This window comes from Triticum dicoccoides, chromosome 4A (genome assembly GCF_002162155.2).
Source record: "Triticum dicoccoides isolate Atlit2015 ecotype Zavitan chromosome 4A, WEW_v2.0, whole genome shotgun sequence".
Taxonomy (NCBI): Eukaryota; Viridiplantae; Streptophyta; class Magnoliopsida; order Poales; family Poaceae; genus Triticum; species Triticum dicoccoides.
The window spans coordinates 639,372,892-639,378,921 of record NC_041386.1 but is presented as its reverse complement, the minus strand read 5'-3'; positions in this window follow the sequence as shown (position 1 = coordinate 639,378,921).

The window sequence follows — 6,030 nt, the reverse complement described above, 5'->3', positions numbered from 1 at the left end:
TGCCTTGGTCCGCAATATTGTTTATGCAGGGCAATTGTTCATTACAAATGAGGCGTTATGTTATGGGCACGGAGCACGCGCTAGCAACATTCTGCACTGGTGTTTCGTCCGTGTCCTACCACCCGGTGAATGAACGTGAGAAAGTCGCCGTCCCCGTGGCCCGGTTTACATCAGCTTGCCGGGACCGCGCCCGCGATTAACTCGCCCGTCCGAGCCGGTTTACGACATCGGTGCCGATCTTCCCCCTCCGCACCAGTTTACAATGCCACGGACGACTCATCTGTCCGAGCTGCCTCTGATGTTGCGGTCGTCCTTGTCATCCGTCTCTCGCGGCCTGGTCTACATCAACATACCGGGCCGCACCTGTCTGCATGAGCTGTTTATTGAATATGAGCAAGTCACAGCTTGGGTAGCCCGGTTTTTCTTTCAACAAAATGGAGATAAATCATCATATACTATCAACCGCCGTCTGCACTGGTGGTTCAATGGGCAGGCACAAATCGCCGCCACTACAGTTTGGTTAACTTCAAATCACCAGTTGGAAGGAACCATTGGCCGAGTTGCTGATACAGCTCATATGGGATCATTTACAACCCGCCGCAGTCACCTCTACCTTCTATGGATTCGGATCGTGCTATCAACGCCAATGATATACAAGTTATGCCGGTTTATATCACAGTCAAATGTGGAGAATCTCAAGCCAACTCCTCGAGTCACCTTGAGACTTGGGGGCTACAATGATATGACTTAGCAAACGTTGCCAGTTTTCAGTGAAGTCAAGAACCCCAATACGTTGGAGGGAAAGATAACTCGGTCCCGGATTCACATCGTGCTGTCAGAAGATTTCCGGATTAGAAAGTATATGACAGTTACAAAATCCTGGCTCAATGAAGAAGATCCGGGTCATCAGAAAGGATTCCGGTTTAAAATCCGGCTCAAGGGAAGTCAGTCTCATTGAAGCTCTCAAATATCCGGTTTACAATCCGGTTCAAGAGAAATTTATTCTCCCACAAAGCTCTGAAGAGCTCAAATCCGGTTTAAGAATTTCCGGTTCAAAAAGGAATTAACTTCTCGCAAGTTCGAGTTTAAAGGCCGTCAGAAAATTTCCGGCTAAAAATGAAGATTCCGGTTTAAAATCCGGTTCAAGGGAAAGATGTCTCCCACAAAGCTTTGAAGGTCTCCATATCCGGTTCAAGATCCTGGTTCAAGAAGAATTTATCTCTTGCAAAAAATTAAAAATTGCCAAAGAGGACCTGTTGCCATGATGCGCGGTTCAAACATGGGTATCCCGCCTTACTGGCCTGACATATTATTGATCACATGGGGGCTTCTGCTTCATAAAGCGAGGTCTATGTTCTTTTACATCATGGGTGGTTACACGGAGTTGTTCTAAAGCGGCCTCCGGTTTACCCCTTGAGTTAGCTTTACAAAGCATCATATCACTTGGAGGATTGGTCGTGTCCGAACCAATACCATACCTCTTGATAGGCGAAGAGCCACCAGATCACTTGGGGACTTGGTCACGTCTGAACCAGTCATGCCTCTTGGTCGGCCTAAGGCCACGGAATCACTTGGGGGCTTGGTCGAACCCGAACCATGACCATGCCACTTGATCGGCATAAATGCCACGGTTTCATTTGGGGACCTAGCTGACTAGAACCATAGTTACACCTAACGGGAGCTTGGTCGTGTTCGACCATGGTAACACCATCTGATCAGCTCAAATAAACCTTTTTTTGCAACGTTTTGTCATTGCACTTGATTTACACTTTTCTTTGAAGGGGGGTTTTTGCTTTTTATTGCGTTTTTTAAACCGACAAAGTTTTTTAACCAATCGATTGACGTAACACAGTTCACCTCAATCCGGAGACTATTTGCCCGGTTTGATCCTTGTTGTTAACATCCTCTTATGGAGTAACACGGTGTTTATCACAACCCGGTATGGTTTTATCATAAACCGGCACAATATGGAAGGAGTTATCAGTACTCAAGATTGGGGTTATCACCTTTCCTACAAAAAGTTGGTAAAACCAACAATGTGATTCAATGTCACAGGTATGATATATTTCATATTTGATTATTCTTAAGTGTAGCCTTGGTTATAAACCCGGGTTATATGTCGGGCATTATGACCCGTCCGGCGGTAAACCGCCAGGACACTTTAAACTTGTTGTATGCAGGAACAGGTTTGTTAAACCGGCCTAGCTTTGGACTATAAGTCGCCAGTATATATATATTTGTATTGCGCCATTGGAATTATGCGCTTATAAATCATTGGGTTATATTATTCAAATAGCCAAACTTGGCTGAATTTTCATTATGATATTGAATGAATAAAGGTTTTCACCGGATTATATTATCTTGAATAGCCAACATGGCTGGATTTTTATGGTTATTAATAACCGGTATTATCAAGTTTTCAAAGTCGCTTTAATGGCTATTATTTTATCAAAGGATATGATTTATTCTACAATGGAAGGAATAGTCCCGAGTCGTTGCAGGCTTACAACCCGGCACTTGGGGGCTACATTATTCAAATTGAGATTACATGCAAGTCTCATGTCGCAGCAAGCATGCACCATGACACTTGGGGGCTAATGCAAAGTCATTTTTACTAGTTTTATTGAAGACCCGACTCATCATATTATAATGAGCCGGCCCTTGGGGGCTACCAATTGCTCCTGTCAACAATTCAAGGTACACAAGTTTTCGTCCATAATATTGAAGAATCCATTGCTCAGTTGGTAAAGCACAAAGCTATTAACCTTGTGGACATGGGTTCAAGCCCTATGATGGAAGCTACATTATAATATGTTATTTTCATTAAAGTATATATATCAAGTCCCGGTTCAGTATTATCTTACTAAGCCGGCCCTTGAGGGCCACACGTTGCTGTTCAAAGTTTACAAGATTATACTTACAAAGTCCCTGCTCATTATTGCATAATGACCCGGCTCTTGGGGGCTACACTGGTTGAAGTTTTTATGAGCATCAAGTAATTACAAGTCCCAGGTTGCTGCAAGCATGACAATTCGGCACTTGGGGGCTACATATATGGAGTATTCAGTTTTGAGATGAACAAACCGGATTTCTTCAAGGTTGAAACACTTATTGGAGCAAGTCTTAAGTTATCACTATGTTCTCCTCTTAAGACTTGGGGGCTACGGGTATTATGCATATAAAGGAGGAATATCTTCATTTTATCAGTTTTGAGCAAATCAAGAAGATCAATTACATAACCCGGTGTTGACAACAATTATGACCCGGTGCCATCAATATTTATAAACCGACCATTTTGGTAATATTAAACCGGCAAGTTTTACATCTTCAAACCAGCTGAATATCAGATAAGTATTTTCAGACCCATATTTCTTAAACCGGCGGAGCTGAGTCAAAGGAGTTATTCTTCACAATATTTCTCGGTGACAAGCCAATATCGGCAAATTGATTATGAAGCTGGTCTGTTGACCTGGATTTCCCAGAAGGAGGAAATAACAAGGACTTAAGGATGATCAGGTACCGGTTTACAAAAATTCTTAACCTGGAGCATAACCTGTCAAATTTGTTCTTGTGTTTATTTTGCAGCATAAGTTTACCATGAATAAATCCAAGCTAAACTTGGGGGCTAATGTCGGGGATATACCCCGCGGTGTAAACCGGCCGGAAGTTAACCCGGCCAGGACTTGGCGGTTTATCTGAAGACCCCGCTGACACTTGGCGAGTCACCGGCGACCCGCCCTGACCTGGCGGTTTACAAGCAACCCACCTGGTCATTATGACTCACTGGTAATCCGGCGTGCGGGACAGACAGATGACAAGGCCCAAGACCCAGAAGGCCGGTTCACGTCTAATGGTGGGCCGGTTTAAGAGGAAGGCAGGAGGAATATTATCTTACAAGGATTTAAGACCTGGACTTGTATCCGGTTTGTATTGGAGATAGACTAGTCCTAATCCAACATATATAAGGAGGGGCAGGGCTCTCCAAAGGGGGAGAAGATTGACAAGTTCCACAAGTTGGACAAGTTAGGTTTAGACAATAGCTCTCGAGATCGAGCACTCTTGTAACCATGATCATCATCATCAATATCAATGAAGCAGGATGTAGCCTTTTACCTCCACCGTGAGGGGCCGAACCTGGGTAAAACATCGTGTCTCTCGTCCCGCTCAACCCCTTTCAAGCTACCACATAGATGCGTTGGCCTCGCGACTAAGTCCTGACACTAAGGACATCTGTCGTGATAATTCCACGACAACTACCTTGGTAACTTCTTCCCCACAAACGCCCCAATTCTTTTGAAAGAAATGTGCTGGAAAGCCATCCGAGCCCGGAGCCTTAGTCGGAAACATTTGAAAGAGGGCCTCCTTGACTTCTGAATCTTTGAATGGAGCACATAGCATGTCATTCATACCATCATCAACCTTTCTAGGTATGTGGGACAACACTTCCTCCATTCCTATAGTACCTTCAGATGTATATAAGTTTTTATAATACTCTCTGGCCATACCACGAATCTCCTCCTCATCGCTGCATACAGTACTATTCTCCCGCCGAAGCTGAGAGATGTGGTTCCTTCTCTTCCGCATAGAAGCTTTTAGGTGAAAAAATTTAGTGTTGCTATCCCCCTCCGCTAGCCACTGAATTCTTGACCGTTGCATCCACATTATTTCTTCACGAAAATTGAGCTCCATGATTCTATCCTGAACTTTGATCTCCTCATAGGATGGCCCAGATCTAGCACTGTCCGATCTCAAATCAGTCAGCCGCCTTTTCAGCTGTCGTAGCTCAGCCCTCACATGCCCAAAGGTTTTAGAGCCCCAACTCGACAGTGAGCCTGCCAAACGCTCCATTTTGGTCTTCAGGTCATGTAGCATCTCGCCCTGCTCAGCTGCCCAAAACCGGTCAACCATAGGGAAAAAATCATCATGTGTCTCCCACATCTTCTCATAACGAAAAGGCTTGTTTATTGCAATACGATTGTTTACAGCATCTAACTCATTACATAAGACGATCGGGCAATGATCCGATTTTGCTGCTTGTAAGTGACGTAGAGTGGCAAACGGGAACATGGAGCTCCACTCCGTTGAGGCCAGCGCCCTATCCAGCCGAACACGACAGTACTACCCTCCTCTTACTTTCTTTTCAAACATCCAATCAAGACCTATGTAGCCGATGTCAGCTAGGCCACACACATCAACAGCCTCTCGAAAACCTGCCATTTGGGCTTCATCCCACTCATTGGGACCAATCTGCTCTTCTCTTCTAAGAATCTCATTAAAGTCCCCAATACACAACCATGGAAGAGTGGATTCACCTCGAAGCCGGGTCATGGTGTTCCAAGTGTTCTGCCTAAGTGATCGATTTGCCTCACCATAGTAGCAAGTCAATCTCTAGTCCTCCTTCCCCGGTTCAGCCACCCATGCATCAATGTGGTACCGGGAGAAGTTCTTAACTCTGAAATTCAAACCATGTCTCCAAAACACAGCCAACCCTCCGCTTCTTCCACTGCTGGCTACCGCAAAACCACCCTCAAAGCCCAACATAGACGTCAAACCTTCCACACGCTGTTTTAACAATTGCGTTTCCACAATGCAAACCACCGACGGTGCACACTCCTGAATGAGCTCCCGGAGCTCACGGACTGTCGCAGGGTCGCCAATCCCGCGGCAGTTCCAGCACAAGGTTTTCATTGGGCTTGGCGGCCATCCATCTGGGATGCCGCCTCATTCATTGGGTCCTCTACATCTTCGTCTTCTCCTTCCCCCTGGCGCCTTCTCTTGACAATTGGGTTCTTACCCGGTGTACAAGTAGCAGCAACATGTGTTGAAGGAGCAGCCTCGATCTGCAATACTTTCCCTGCCACGGTATCCGGCTGTATAGGCACACTAGGATGTCCATGAACATTGATTGTCCCATCTTGGCTTACCAACCTTTTCCTTGCTCCCATCGGCACCACCTCACCGCTTAACCTGACATCTGGACCCTTCGTCTCGTTTGTCACGGCCCTTAATTAGTGGTTTCGTCGTTTTGAG